Here is a 16,628-nt window from a genome sequence, read left to right as displayed (position 1 = left end):
AATGGCACAAACATGAGCAAATAGCTAAGACAAAGATGAAAGAAGAAAATCAGAGACCTAAGAAAGAGTACTGGCTGTGGTTATGATCAGTTACAGGAAGAATGAAAGTCACCATCAAATGAAAGGTATTTTGGAACCAGTATTTATCCCTAATGCACAAATGGACTCTGGGAGCCCATTCCCCATGGAGGAATACATGCATACATGGGGGAGGGCCTAGGCCCTGCCCCATATGATGTGACAGACTTTGATGATACTCCAAGGAAGGCCTCATCCTCCCTAGGGAGTGAATAGGGGTTGGATGGGGGCGGCAGGGGCATGGAGGATGGGAGGGAGAAGGAGCTGGGATTGATATGTAAAATAAGAAAGTTTCTAAATATATATATATATATATATATATATATATATATATTTATGGGAGATATTTGGTTTCCACTTTATATTCTTCCAATCTTTCCCAGGATTAAGTAGATGTCTTAACTGTCATACTTCCCCTGCTGTTGTGATAAAAGTACCTAGCAAAAGCTATTTAAAAGAGAAAGAGTTTATGCTCACTCACAGTTAAAAGGTATAGTCCATTGTGTCCAGAAAGTCAAGTCAACAGTAGCTTGAATCAGCTGCTCACATCACATTCAAAGTCAGGAAGCAGTGAGTGGATCACTTCATGCTGGTACTTGGCTAGCTTTCCTCTTTTCTATGCAAATGCAGGACTCACCCCAGGGAATGGTGCACCTACAGTAGATGCCTCTTCTGACCTCAGTTAAGAAGATTAAGATAATCTCCTCAAGAATGCCCAGCAGCTAGCCTATAGCCTAGATAGACCCTCACAGGTATTCCTGGAGGCTTGGCTCCTCTGTTGTCCCATGGCTTGTCAAGTTCACAGTCAACACTAGCCAGTCAGAGAAGGCAAATTACTATCCTGAAAAACTCCACAAGCATCCAAGATGGTCCAGGAGAAGATAGGTGAAAGATCTCTTAAATATGCGAGGCCTTTGAGAAGGTCAATCAAAGAAAGCACGCCTTTCCAGACGTGGCCACAGGGAGGGGCGGCCCCAACAAAATCGCATCCCTGTGACAGGCAGTAAGACAGAGGCAGGCATGCAGGCACTGGAAGAGATGTGCTTGCCACATTTAACCAAGTTTCAGAGTCCACGTTCCAATCCTGTCTGAGAGGCAAAACAAGACAAATAGGGGCAGAGCAGAAGGGCAGTCAGGCACCAGCTGAACGCCGGCAAGACCATAACAGTCTCTGCAGGATGAGATCAGAGACCCCAGGGGAATAAATTGAGTTTTTAAAAAAAGAACAAGAAGGAGGAAGAGGAGGAGGAGGAGGAGGAGGAGGAGGAGGAGGAGGAGGAGGAGAAGGAGAAGGAGAAGAAGAAGAAGAAGAAGAAGAAGAAGAAGAAGAAGAAGAAGAAGAAGAAGAAGAAGAAGAAGGGGGAGGGGCAGTAACTGGTCAAAACTAAGATTCCACAAGCCCTCAGCACCATCTCCCAGCTGAAGGCTTCAGTGCCCTGCAACAAATGAGCAGCAGAGAGGGGAATGGATGGTATGAGTAGCAGGTAGCCATGGTACTGCACAATAAAGCGTTACCACTGCATTTAATTTGGCTATCCTAGCAAGCCAGGCAACTGTTTGCTCTGCATACAATAAGGCATGACCTTGAATTTCTATGGTCTGAACAAACAATATTGAGGATTGATGGGGTTCAAGCTCAGTATCCAGAGAGTTCAGAGCCTACAAAAAAGAAGTGATTATACTACAAAAAAGAATATGATAAAGAATGTGGGCCCTGGTGTGATTCCGTCCTTCGGGTCTGTTCTGAGGAGCAGTAGGCAGGCGCGTCTCTACCTCATGGAAGACTCGATGGACATGGACATGAGCCCTCTTAAGCCCCAGAACTACCTTTTCGGTTGTGAACTAAAAGCTGACAAAGATTATCACTTTAAGGTGGATAATGATGAGAATGAACACCAGTTGTCACTAAGAACGATTAGTTTAGGGGCAGGGGCAAAAGATGAATTACACATCGTAGAGACAGAAGCAATGCACTATGAAGGCAGTCCAATTAAAGTAACACTGGCAACTTTGAAAATGTCTGTACAACCAACAGTTTCCCTTGGTGGCTTTGAAATTACACCACCTATGGTCTTACGGTTGAGGTGTGGTTCAGGGCCTGTGCACATTAGTGGACAGCACCCAGTGGCTGTAGAGGAAGATGCAGAGTCGGAAGAGGAAGATGAGGAGGATGATAACCTCTTAAGTATGTCTGTCAAGCGATCTGCTCCTGGGAGTGGTAGCAGAGCTCCACAGAAAAAAGTAAAACTCGATGAAGATGAGGAGGAGGAGGATGAAGATGATGAAGACGATGAAGATGATGATGACGATTTTGATGATGAAGAAACTGAAGAAAAAGTTCCAGTGAAGAAATCTGTATGAGATATCCCAGCCAAAAAAAATGCACAAAAATCAAACCAAAATGGAAAAGACTTAAAACCATCAACACCAAGATCAAAAGGTCAAGAGTCCTTCAAAAAACAGGAAAAAACTCCTAAAACCCCAAAAGGACCTAGTTCTGTAGAAGACATTAAGACAAAAATGCAAGCAAGTATAGAAAAAGGTGGTTCTCTTCCCAAAGTGGAAGCCAAGTTCATTACTTATGTGAAGAATTGCTTCTGGATGACTGACCAGGAGGCTATTCAAGATCTCTGGCAGTGGAGGAAGTCTCTTTAAGAAAATGATTTAAACAGTTTGAAATACTCCATCTTACTTAATTTCTGTAACAGTTGATATATCTGGCTGTCCTTTTTATAATGCAAAGTGAAAACTTTCCCTACTTTGTTTGATAAATGTTGTCCAGGTTCTATTGCCAAGAATGTGTTGTCTAAAATGCCTGTTTAGTTTTCAAGGATGGAACTCCACCCTTTACTTGGTTTTAACTAAGTATGGAGTGTTATGATAGGAAATAGTAATAGTGGTGGTCAGATGTGGAAATGGTAGGGAGACAAAAATATACATGTGAAATAAACTCAGTATTTTAATAAAGTAAAAAAAAAAATGCGGGACCATTGTAGAGAAATCTCCCGTGGTGCAGCAGAAGACTGGGGAAAAGTATACCGAGGGCAAACCTTATCCCTGGATGGAGGCTTCATCTTCTTAACAACCAAATGAATTTAAAGGGAAAAAGGAACTAGGAGAATGTTCCTGGGTGGTGGTGGCGCATGCCTTTAATCCCAGCACTTGGGAGGCAGAGGCAGGCAGATCTCTGTGAGTTCGAGACCAACCTGGTCTACAAGAGCTAGTTCCAGGACAGCCTCCAAAGCCACACAGAAATCCTGCCTCGAAAAAAAAAAAAAAAAAAAAAAAAAAAAAGTCTAGGAGAATGTTCCTGCAATGCAAGCCTTCAAATGCTGATGTATCTTTGGCACAAAAGGGGCAGGCTAAATCTCAAGCTGTCAGCAAACAGCGTTTTGTAGTTTTCTAACCATTTTCCACGTAGCATTGGTTTTCAAGGCCTGAAAGGTGCAGTCGATGGGATCATGAAGGGGAACTGAGGTCGGGCAACTGGGATATAGAGTTGGAATCCTAGAACCTTCATCCAGTAGCTGATGGAAGCAGAAGCAGACACCCACAGCTAAACACTGAGCCAAACTCTTAGAATCCAGTTTCAGAGAGAGATGAACAAAGATCATGCTGAAAAAACCCACAGAAACAGCTGACCTGAGCAAGTGGGAACTCATGACCCCAGTGTGACAGCTGGGGAACCAACATAGGACCAAACCAGGCCCCCTGAATGTGAGTGTCAGCTAGGAACACTGGGCAATCTATGGGGCCTCTGGTAGTTGAACCAGGATGTATCCCTAGTTCACAAAAGGACTTCGGGAGCGCATTTCCCATGGAACGACACTCTCTTAGCCTAGATAAACAGGGGAGGGCCTAGGCCCTGCCCCAAATGCCTTAAAAGATTTTTGATGATCTCTCATGGAAGGCCTCACCCTACCCGGGGAGTGAATGCGTGGGGACAACAGTGGGTGGCATGGGAGGAAGGGAGGGAGAGGAACTGGGATTGATATGTAAAATGAGATTGTTTCTAATTTAACTAAAATCGATAAAGGAAGAAAAAAGAAGTTATGAATGGAAATAGCTGGGATTAAGTACTGAGTAATCACGGAGTAAAATCAATCAGATTCAAGTACATGATGTGCTTTAGGAAAAAATAAGTTTGCAAAGGTGCATTCGAAGTTTCCAGTAAGTTTAGATCAATAAGACCAAATAATTGCTTGGCAAGAAATGAAGGTTCATCAAAATATTTGAATACTTTACCTCATAACTGCTACTATTTAAGAGGAATGATTCATGTATTTATTATATTCTCTAAGTATCCGAAAGATTAGAGTGGATTTCTGTGAAGATGAAGTATATGCAGTCTACAGTGGAGGCAATGACGATGAAAAGGCAGGAAAGCTGGGAAAGAAACCTTTGATGGGACCTGAAGGCGTCTCAGATCTGAAGGATGGAGAAGAAGGAAGGGACAAGAATAACCTAACATTCACATCTGGGCTTAGAGTAAAATGATCATCTCATTGGAGAACTTATGAGAGACAAGCAAATCATAATTACTAGGGAAGCCAATTGCTCCACTTTAGACAGTCCCACTGCCAAAACCATGCCACCCACCCTTTTCCCTGTCCTTTGGAACTCCATGGGCTAAATCAGAACCCCAAGCTCCTGCACATACACAGACTATCATCATTTTCAAAGCTCAATTCCAACGTCAGAACTCTTTGCAATTAAATGATGGAGCAGAAACCTTACATTAGTTTTCTTGTTGAAATAATCCTGCCCCTTTTCTCCATCATACCCCCATTACTACTTATTTTCCTCCCACCCTTCCTTGTACGTATACACAGAAGTATGTATGATGTGTGTTAATGTATGTATGTATGTGTGTATGCCAATGAATGGCTACAACACTGCACACATGGAGATCAGAGGACAACCTTGGTCTTGCTCCTTTTCTTACACCTTTGCTATAGAGGCAGAGTCTCTTAGTTGTTTGCTGTTGTGAATTCCAGGCTAGATGACTCAGAAGTTCCTATGTATTTTCTTGTTCCTGGCTTAAATCTTGCAGTACAAGCACAGGATTACAATCTCAGCCAGGTTTTGCATGGTTTCTGGGGATTCAAGCTTGGGTCCTACGTAGCAAGGGCTTCTCTTAACAGCACACCATCCTTCTATTGCAGTAAATGGTTTTACTTTTAAAATTTTTTCTTTCCCAAAATGGGCATGGTCATACATAACTATAACCCCAGCACCCAGGAGACTTGAGTCAAGACTAACACACGATGAAGGCCACCTTAGATTATATAGAAATGCTTCGTCTCAAAAAAAGAAATCCTGTTTGTTCCATTGTACACTGTTATATTAAAATAGTGTGACTTGGATTGTCTCACTTTAGATGGCCTGGTGTATTTACCATTCTAGCCAGTCTCTTAAAAACCTCCTGTGAGATAAGTGATGGTAGCTATAATTAACCTCATTCTGTAAGTGGAGAGCCAATGCATGAGATAATTAATATAATCAAGTAACTAATTTAGAGACAGTAATTCAGGATTTTCTTCTCAATATCTTACCCAATAACAAAATTCTTCAACTCTCAGTCTCCTCACAAGAAGGATGCTACAAAAATTTATTTTTGTTGCATATGGAAACTTTAATTGCCTCTCAAGCAATGTAAGGTAAAAATCTAAACTAGAATTAAGAAGAAATGCCTCCTAATAAAAATCCCATTGTCTTTTCCTAAATTTGATGTCGTTTCTAGGATTGTCTATAACAACTAGAAAATGAAGACACTAAACAAAACTCTAAATGAAGAAAATCTGACGTCTTTTGATCTGCGTGCTATATTTAACCACTCAAATAGTACAAATCATAAACTAAGAACTTAGATTTCAGTATCATCCTTATACTGGAAATAAATAGCTTTTCATGTTCAGGATACATTTGTAAGCATCAAGGTTTGTTGAAAGGCAAACAATAGGAAATAGAAATGAAAAGAATGCTAGACAGCATTGGGTCCAGAAAGTGCTTACTCTAAGTATCTCACATTGCAGTCTCCTCACGTCTCGGATCCTTAGCAAAAGCCATGCAATCAAGCCTCCATTCGGAGCCGAATGCTCCTAACTTATTAATTCTAACAGACAAGATAAGGGGAAAGAAAACCTCTGAAGCATGCAAATTCCATTGTTTCAATGTCTAAGTGGTTTTTAACCCTGAAGGGTAGCTCACCAACCATTGAGGCGCTCTTGAATGCTGAAGGATGTTCTTCAACTCCTCCTTTTGAATCCAACCTAATTATTCTGTATATGAACAACTATTACTGAAAACAGCAGTTTTATAACGGAGATCAGTCATTCCTGATATTGGGAAGCAGCTCATTGAGAAACAATTGTGCTGCAAGGTCAGAAACAAAACAGTCAAGAAGAGCACACCGAACTCTGACTAAGAATATTCCATACTTTGGAATGAGGTAAATGAGAGCTACCCTCACTTAGTTCATGGCGTTTTAGGACAATGAATTAAACAATGAAGACTCTACCATGATCTGTAGATTTTCCAATTGTGTGTTTTTCTAATAACTAATATAAAATACACCTTGATGCCCTCAAACTATTTTGCTACTATACAGGAGTTTGAATACTTTTAAAATTTGGGACTTGAAACTTACAGATTGGCAGGGCATCAAATATATTGAAGATATTAAGCAAAGCATGAAATATGGAAGAGGTGTGCTGACTAGTTTTATGTCAACTTGTCACGAACTAGAATCATCAGAAAGGAGAGAACCTCGATTGCGAAAATGCCTCCATAAGATCAGGTTGTAAACTATTTTCTTAATTTGTGTCTGATATGAGAGGGGGCAGTGCCAAACCTGGGCATATGACTTCTATAAGAAAGCAGGCTGGTCAAGTCAGAGGAAGCGATCCAGTAAACAGCACTCCTCCATGGCTTCTGCATCAGCTTCTGCCTCCAAGTCCCTCCAAGTCCAAGTTCAAATTCCCGTTCTGACTTCCTCCAACAATGAACATAGATTTGGAAGTTGAAGCCAAATTGCTTTTGGTCATGGTGTTTCATCACAGCAAGAGTAACTCTAACAATTAGAGGAATTAGTATTAGGATTCCTCAAATGTGGCTGTTACCATGAACTCTCTGGAAAAATGTGAATGTAGCCAATCACGATGTCCTTTTTTGTAGATGAGCTTTCAGCAATTTTCATTTGTATAACAATCATTCAACAACATCTATGAAGTACCCAAAGCTCCTCAGATACAGGGATGCTGCAAGTGTGAATCTCACTGTCATTACTGTGCAATGAGTCCCAGATGATACCATGTATAATTAGGGGAGAGAGCTGGGAATGATTAAAAGTAATTGATATCTCACCATCTTTGCAAGGTGTTGCTTCTGTTATTCTTTGATCCCTTCAAAATAGTGTCAACTACAAGAAGTAAGGAAGTAATGGTGAGTTGCAGAAGTCTTTCCAAGCCCTTTATTTCCAACCATGACATTCGCATGGGGTTCTCATCATCTCCCAGTTCCTATTATTAATATCACTTGAGAGGCTCCAGAGTCCATTGTGGCATCTCTGATCTTCGTGCTTTTCCCCTAAGGAGTGATCATTAAAGCTCTGAGTAGAAGCATTGTGAACTCTTTGCTGTCTCTTTCTTCAGATTTCAGCTTTCTGATTTTCAGAAACAAGCCTTCTGGTTCTCAAAAAAACAAAAACAAAAAAATAGTACTGGCAATTTGCTCTGGAATTGTTTTAAATGGTTCAGTGTGGGAATTCTGTGTTGATTTGTAAGGGTTCCTGTGATGAATAGGCTACGGATTGCAAATGAGTGGATCTGGCTTTTAGGAAACAGACAACAAAAACCAACAAAAAAAACAAAACAAAACAAAGAAAAAAACAAAACAACAAAAAATCCCAAGGAACTGGCTCCCAAATGTGAATGGAAAGGACAATGTTTGCTTGCTTGTTTGTTCGTTTTTTTCTTCCTCTTTAGGTTTTGTTGTGATTTGGTGGGCTCTGTTGTTGTTTGTTTGCCTGTTTATTTTCTAAATAGAGAGAGAAAGAAAGGGGTAGAGTTGGATTGTGGGGAGGTAGGAAGGAGCTGGGAGATGTTTGGGGGAACTGTGATCATAATATCCTGTTTGAAAGAAATTTACTGTCAATAAATGTACATACAACAGAAGCCAACACTGTGCTCCAGTATGCTGAAAGATCCTCTATGTCAATAACTGTGTGTGAAAGCTGCTACACATCTAGTGATCTCTGCTCTCTGAGACAGCCACCTTCCTCCTTCATAGCATCCCTCAAATTGATGCCCAAAGAAGAAAGGTGTGCTGTCAATCACATACTTGCTTGCTTTTGTTCTTTGAACTTGAGGATCCCTGTTTTCCCATATGCCTTGCCTCTTCCTGCTGCTCACTGTCTTCCCACTCTCCCTCCTCCTCTTCCTTTGTCACCTCCTGTTCCCTCCCCTGCTTCTTCTGTTTTCAATTTAGGGATGTGAGATGTTTTAGTTGTAAGATAATGTGCATGGTGGTGAGGGTCTTTTAGGAGAAGGATAGAAGTTGTTCAGCGATAGAAGCCTGGTACAGGCTCCTGTATGTGGCTGTCTACCTACAATTGTGATGTGTTGTGGGAAATAACATTACTCTCCGTCACATATGAGACCTGAAAGGAAGGTGGAGTAGATGATAGAAAGTATTCAGGAAATCCTGAAGTATGCTTCGGGACAGGAATTCTAGCTGTCCTTCCTGGGACTTGATAAACACTGCTGTCCATTTATCATAATGAACAGACTGGCACATTCAAAAAGCTCCGATAACTGTTTTTGCCTGGCTCTGAAGATTTTTTTAAATAGATCACAGCGACAGTACACATTCTAGTCAGGAATTGGTGAGAATGTGGATAAATGAGAACACTTTTATAGCCTCAAGGTGCCGTACAGATGACAATCAAATTTACAAAGACATTGGACTCAAAACAATGAGTGTCCCTTCTACAGGTAATCCTTCTGAACTGGTGATGTCTGACAGGTACAGTCATACCTGCACAAACACAAAACTCACAGAAACAAAGCTGCAAGTGCAGACATGACTGGATTCCTCTTTCTGTCCTCAGCACAAGATCAGTAGATGTGGAAAATGAGAAAGCCAAGGTGGTGATGATTTCTTTTCAGGTCAGGGCCAGATAAGACAAGGGAACATTCTAGGGCATCCTGGGAATGCCCCAGTTATATGGGACCAGGCAGAAAGAGTGAGAATGAGTTTCAGTCGGTTTTTAAATTGCACTCTCTTCTCTCAAACCTTTGGTAGACTACAAGTTAAGTTCACAGTAGCTCTTCTATAAATTCTTCATAATTTTATATTTTCTTATACTTCATCTCCTAGGAAGTTCTGCCCTTCCTCACCACAACTTCCTGCACACATCTTTGGGCCACTTGCATTCTGTCATCTGCCCCCCATGGCACGGGGCAGCACTTTCAGAAGGCCATGCAGTGTGGCCTCCAGAATGGTGATGTTCTAGTTCTATCCCCACCATTTAATGCTTTCATGGGCTCCGCTTGGTTCTTCTCTAGTTCTATTTTTGTTTCAAAGTGCTGTGGGGGGGGGAGTTGTACACAGATTTCTGTTTCGCTGTAATGGTGGGCTTGGATTTTCAGAATAGTGAACTCACAGAAAATACATGAAAAATTCTCATTCGTTTCCCATTTCCTAGGAATCACTGGCTTTGCTTGCCTTGTGTCAGCATCTTGAATACTGGCCCATCTCTCATGCTTTGTCCACTGCTGTTGGTGGTGGTATCATTGTTGTTGTTGCCTCAGATGGGAGAAAGCTTTGATTTAAATGTGTCTCCTCCAAAAATCAAGTGACAGCACTATGATAATATTGGGAGATGATGAGGACATAAGGACCGTGCTCTCCTCCAGAGGATTTAGCCTCTTTTTAAAGAGGTTTCACCTCCGGCTAGCTTGCTAACCAGTTCTTTCTCTCTTCTCCCATTCGAGGAAACAACTAGAAGATCCACAGATACCAGTGTCAGCAGTGTGACCTTGGACTTCCTAACCTGCAGAGGTACAGAAAATACATTTACTCTCTAGTTCATTGTAATGACACTAGAATAAGATGGAGGGTAAATTGGGTCCCTGTTTCTCCACCTAGATTTGAAGCAGAAATCGTCTTCATGATACAAGAAGCTCATGGTGAGCATTCCAGGATTGTTCCTATAGCACCCTTGACGTGCTGTCAACTTCAAGTGAGATAACTTTTAATAAATAAGATGAATATGTCTCAGGGCAAGAGCTCTAACTATCATTCCTCAGACCTTGATTATATATATATATATATATATATATATTATATATCCCATGTATTATAAGGAAAACACAGGCACATTTATTCATTTCTTATTATGATGCAGGAACACCCAGCTGGGCAGGATGCATAGGGACTTGAGAGCATGGAATTTCTCTTCACTGGGTGAGTGATCCACACTCCGGAGATACCTTGATGTGCTCACTTACCAGGGAGTTCCCATTGGTTTTACCTTGTTTTGTTCCCAAGGAAAGCCAGAACATGCAAATACTCAGAGAGAAATACAGAATGCAAAAAAAAAAAAAAAAAAAAATCATTTCCCATACAAGAAAACAGAAGGTGATGAGGAAAGTCTGAAAAGAATGCAAGTAGTGGACACTGTGTCACGAGAGTGGTCGTAAAACCAATGGGTCTTCTAGTTTAAACTCTGTCCTGGCGTTTTCATTTCTTCTGGTCAATAAGTGCACAGAAATAAACCTGACAGTAAAACTGTAAAGTCCAACCAGAAGCCCCACCACTTCATATATGGCTATTCTAACTGTATAGAAGTCTATTAAGACGTATAGTCCTTGGGTCTAACTAGTTTCTCTCAGTGATGTTTGCTTTTCCAAGTTCTTTATAATAAAAGAAAAATGAAAACAATCTTTGTTCTGATCAATTTCTCAGAGCTTCTTGTAGCAGCAGCAGCAGCAGCAGGGATAGTAGCGGAGATAGCCCATGGATGTGACAAATACTGTAAGCACAACAAAAATCTCTGTGGCAGGAGAAGAAAGAGCACTTTCTTTAACTTCAGGGTCTAAGGATCTTAAAGATTCTGGTTAAGAGGTTATGTTCAGGCAGAGACTAAATCCTGGACTGGAGTGTGGATCGGGTGTCAGGATAAAGAGCTCAGAAGGGAGAATAGCACAACAGACTAAGAGTGATAGAGTCAGCTATGTGCAGGACAAAACACGCATGGGGGACAGCCCAGGGTGAAGTTTTTAACTGGATAAAAGGGTCACATCTTTGAATATTTTATAAACAAATATCTATAGTTTGGACTTAGACACACTTTTAGGAGGAATCTGACACATCAGACTTTCATATTTACAAGACAGGTCAGAAACCACTGTGAACCATGAATGAAAGGCAACATTGACATTATTTCCAGTAGATACTGAAGAGTCAAGGCGAGAGGGTCTCATAATCTAGCTTACAGTGGAAGTATAGACAAAGAGTAAAGGCTGAAGTGACACAGGTTAGGCAGAGGTCTTAGGTACACTCACTAGAAATAGAGCCTCATGGAGAGAAGGGACAACTAGGGTGTTTAAGTTTCTCTGCTTGAGGAACAAAGTAGTCAGGGATGCCTTTCACTACAGCCAAACTTAGTCTCATGTCAATCGTTCAACCACCTTTCTGTCTGGCAGCAGCAGATCCTTGGCTCCCTCCTGAAACCTCGCGAACCAGTATGTCAGCTCAGTCACGGTGTTCCTTCTTTGTTCCTTCTATCCTCTTGGGCTCCCACTCACCCACATATGCTGCTAAGAAGCGGCTTGGAACGCTTCCCCATCTCTATTTGAGTATGCACCTTTTTAAGGATCGTACCAAGGGTCCTGAATGAGCCTAAGCCTCTATATTCCAAACTCCCTACATGTACTACATGCCATGGGAGAAGACCTGCTAGAATTTCTCTCCCATCATAGCATATTCTCTGTGAATGTACAAGTTTTATCTATCTTACTGTAGCAATTTCTATTTCTACAGTGAAGATTTTTCAGTTATTTGATTTAAGTCCGGTTCCTGAACCTTCTTCTAGGCCTGTGTGGGTACTTCCTTAAAATCTGTTATAACTAGGACATTCCTGCTGTGCTACTTCAAAATAATAATAATAATAATAATAATAATAATAATAATAATAATAATTGATAACAGAGCACCCTCTATCTCTGATAAAATTCCTCAGTTTCTAGCTGTGGTATCCTCAACACCCTGACCAACCCTCGATGGGACTACTGTAAGGTCCGTTCAACTAGAATTCCCCAAGCCTTGAAGTCTCTCCTTAGTTCTGTATCTATTGTCTCTCCTGCTCTTTTGCTACCTATCTGCCCTTGTCCCTGCTGTACTTAGAAGAGTCCAGTTTTATACTGAAGCCCCTCGTTTCCTATGGCGATAATAATGATGATTGCAGAAGCTATAGAGGAGTGCTGCTCTCTGGCTTTCTCTCCATGGCTTGCTTAGCCTGCTTCTTTATAGCACCCATGACCACCAGCCCAGGAGTGGCTCTGCCCATGGTGGCTGGGCTTCTGACATCATCAATCAAGAAAATACATAGCAGGCTTGCCCAAAGAGCAATCTTGAGGGGGCACTATATCAATTAAGGTTCCTTCTTCCAAAATGACTCTAGATGGATTGACATACACATACCCATTACAGAGTCCATTAGTAAGCCCTCCTTTCAAGATATTCCCGCTGTCCACTTTTGAACCCTGAGATTAGAAACAGCACATTGTATGTGGCCCTGGAGTAGAACAATGCAGAGGCTGTGACTGGATTGCGGGCATGCAGCTTTCTGCCTTTGTGGTGTTGAAGAAGACAGCCAGCCACTTCTGCATTTATGTGGCTGTAAATAGTTTTAAATATGCACTTGGCACTATTGCCTTCCAAACTCAGTCACTGAAGCCTTAAAAAATATGAAATATGTACAGTGTAGTTAGCAATTTTGGGTATCTGGACTCTATTAGTTGGAAAAAACCAGCATCATTGAGTCATTGAGTTAAAGAAACTGTGATAGATAATAAACAATAAACACAATAAATATGTACCTGGTATGAAATGTTAGAAGAAACCAATAGCACATATACGAACATAGATGTGAAGTAAAGAGGGGGAAAATAGGATTATCCACTGGAGGGAGAGATTTCAATTTTAAATAGGCCATCCAGGGTTAGCCTCATTGGGAAAGTAACGTTTTGAGCAAAATTTTGAAAAGTGGGAATTAACAGTGTGGAAATTCGAGGTTTGCCTGTCAGAAACGTGAAGGCCAGGGTATCATTCGCATGAAGGTGAGTCAGAGAGGGACCTCACCTTTCATTGGAAACTTAAAAGACTGGGGAAGGTGTTGAGCAAAACACACACCGTGTGTCTGCACACGTGTGCTCATGCAGTGGGACTACAGGTGATCTGGCAAAAGAAAGAAACCAGGTATCTACTAACACAGTCCTGGTGGAAGACGCTGGTGGGCATATAAGGAAGATGGAAAGGGACAAAGGAACTCAACTGCAGGAATGAGAGGGCATTCTCATTGAGTGGCTGAAAGATGGTCATCCTGCAGTTTTCCCCAGAGTCTCCAGAAGGATCAGGTGGCTTTTTTTGTTGTTGTTGTAATGCCAAAGATAAAAGAGGCAATGAGTGTCCTATTTATGAATTTTCCTAGTGAAATATTCTGTGTTGTGAATTAGACCCCCTTGATTGCACAATTTGAGAAAGCCTTTGTCACATAGCCTTTTAGAATTCGTGAAGTAATTTCACACATATAATTAATTCCATTTGTTTTGTCTTACATAGCTATCTCTTTATCACAGGTAAACAAGATATTGCTATTGCCCATGTTGAAGAAACGATGTCTAGGGCGCAGAAATGGTACGAGACTCACCCAAGCCTGTGAGTATTTAGAATGGATTACACACTAAAATATTTGGTATTTCATTCCTTTATATGACATACTTTGGAAAATATACAACTTCCTTAGAAAATGACAATCTCTTTAGTAAATGGTATCTGAGGATCCACATATAGAAGAATAAATTTATACCCTTATCCCATAATATACACACAATTGACCCAGTTGGATTGAAAACTTATCTATAAAACCTGAAACTGGTGCACTACTAGAAGGAAAACATGAGGAAATAGCTCCATAACCTTGAACCAAATATGAAAGCAAAAGCACAAAGCAGATTTAGATCAACAAGAGCTCGTTGATAAAACTGCGCATACAGGTGGCCAGGCAGTCTGAACCTGAGCTTGAGGCTCAGTCAGAGCTACCAGCGTGTCCACTCTCCTAGTCACAGAACTCTGAGCTCACTCTGTGCTCCTTGAGTAGTAGCTTCTGCTTCTCTTCAGTTCACAAGTACCTTCTCCTTTAATTGGTTATCGGAAAACCTTGCATTATCTACCTGAAAACTGCTTGAGATTTTTTTTTTGGCACAAATTTAAGAATTTCGTCTTTAATTGCCAATTATTTGACATTTCTGTAATCCTTCATATTTTTGCAAGTTACTCCCCAGCATACTCATTATATATGGTTCTCTAAATCCTTATTTCAAGTAGAATAAAATCAAATTAAGTAAGGCAGGGATGGGGCAACACTTATTCAGTCTGGAACTTGGCAGCTAGAAACAGGAATTATGCAACCTTAGATTCACCACTGTTCATCAGCGCTTCCTCAAATTATATACTCTATAAATTATTAATCCTAAGAAACTTTCTGTGCACAGAGTTCTATAGCGAAATACACGTGGGAACTAACTATGTATTTTACTCTTCAGATTTCACAATATGCATTTCTCAACTTTATTTAGTCTATTTATTTGATCACAGAATTATTTTTCGTCTTTGTAACAAAACACACTGTTAGAGATATTCACAAGTAGGTGAATCAATTCTCCAAAGCACTTACTCCTTTTGTGGAAAAATTTCTGCTTTGGCTGGACATATTGCAAGCTTAACCAAAGCTTTTCTTTCCTGTTTCCCTTGCCTCAAATTCTGGCTGAAGATTCAGATGTACGTGGAAATGGTGTGGCGACCTAGAAAGGTGCAGGCACCCTCCTCTGTGTCATCCCTTCTTCCAGTGATGGCTGTAGAGCTTCCGCACTTGCGCCCACAGAAGCCCTTTCAAAGAAGAGAGCTAAAGACAGCCAGACCCGAATCCCCTGGTTATTCCGGAGCCACCCTGGCAGCCACAGCCCCGAAGTGCCTGCCTCCTGTTTCCATCTTCCCGATGTGAAAGAATCATCATGACTCGTGTACATCATGGTTATTTTAGTGGGTCTTTTTTCCATTTCCTCTTATTTCAGGGTGCGCCAGACTCTCTTTAATAAGGGGCAGTAGTTTCCATCCCTGAACTGTACAGGGCTCTTGGGGAAACACTGGTCTGGATTCTTCTAAGACGTTCGTCCCCGTTACCTGAAATGAGTGCATTTTAAAAAATCAGAATCTAAATGCCTGTGATCCTCAGTGATGTCTGGTATTTATCTTTCACCCTAAATATTCTCAAAGAAAATGGCAACAGTTAACTGGAACGAGTGTTGGGTTTTGTTAACAAGAAAGACAAACCAAAAATCATTGAATCCCAGCTCTGCCTCTTGACCTCGGAAAAGTACTCCAGATTCTCTGCCTCCATTTCTCAGAAGACAGAGAATAAAGACTGTAACCTCTCTGTCACGTGGATGTTATTACAGCTGCATGAAATGAAAATCCGAAAATATCTGACATTTGTAACACAGTGCACAGAGCTCTAACTGTGATTCTGTTTCAGGGACTCGGGATATGACATCCCCAAATGCGGAGGCGTTGTAAGAAAACCTTCTCTCTGCTCTTTTCTTATCCCCAAAGGCCTTTGTGTGATGCATATCCTGCCCTATACTCAGAAGAAAGAAATAAAAAGAATCTAGACAGGGCTTCCCAAGTTCCCCTGACTTTATTGCTTCTTTCTGCCAAATCACATGGAACCATGGCTGCTCCTTCTTCACTGAACCTATACATGAAAGCTCAGTGTTCCTCAGTCTTCATTTTCATATCATGGAGATCTACCTCAGCTCACAGCTTCATAGGGTTTCAGTCCATCATAGCAAGGAAGGCCTGGTTAAATGTCTCATTACACAGTGATGAAGCATCAAGGGTGAATGAATGAATGAATGAATGAATGAATGAATGAATGAATTGGAAAGGACATGACTGCTCCTAGGTATGATGGAGGTGACAGTTTTTTTTTTTTAAATAGATATGTGGGAGAACATAGGCAGAGACAATGCCAGTTGGGAGAGTCCAAAGTGCACATGACCAGACTGAGCTAAGCCATGTGGAGTTGGAGGGGGAAAAAAAGAGGGAGATGGGGAAACCAGATGCTGTAGCCAAGAGACCAAAGGTACAAGAGATACAGGTAACCAAAATGGTTGGATTATATGGGGAAGAGCCTCTGGGGAAAGAGCAGGCCAGTCCCTCCACTTGAGACTTGGAGGAGGAGGTGGGGAGAGGGCAGAGTATGCCAG

At 41.3% G+C, this 16,628-nt stretch overlaps 1 pseudogene; it reads left to right on the top strand.

Annotated features, from left to right (window-relative positions):
- The first annotated feature begins 1,845 nt into the window (after window positions 1-1,845).
- On the top strand, window positions 1,846-2,869 carry LOC100769543 (annotated as a pseudogene).
- The last annotated feature ends 13,759 nt before the right edge of the window (window positions 2,870-16,628 follow it).

Source organism: Cricetulus griseus, chromosome 4 (assembly GCF_003668045.3).
Source record: "Cricetulus griseus strain 17A/GY chromosome 4, alternate assembly CriGri-PICRH-1.0, whole genome shotgun sequence".
Lineage (NCBI taxonomy): Eukaryota > Metazoa > Chordata > Mammalia > Rodentia > Cricetidae > Cricetulus > Cricetulus griseus.
The sequence above is the reverse complement of the archived record's forward strand: the minus strand, read 5'-3'. Positions and strand labels throughout refer to the sequence as shown.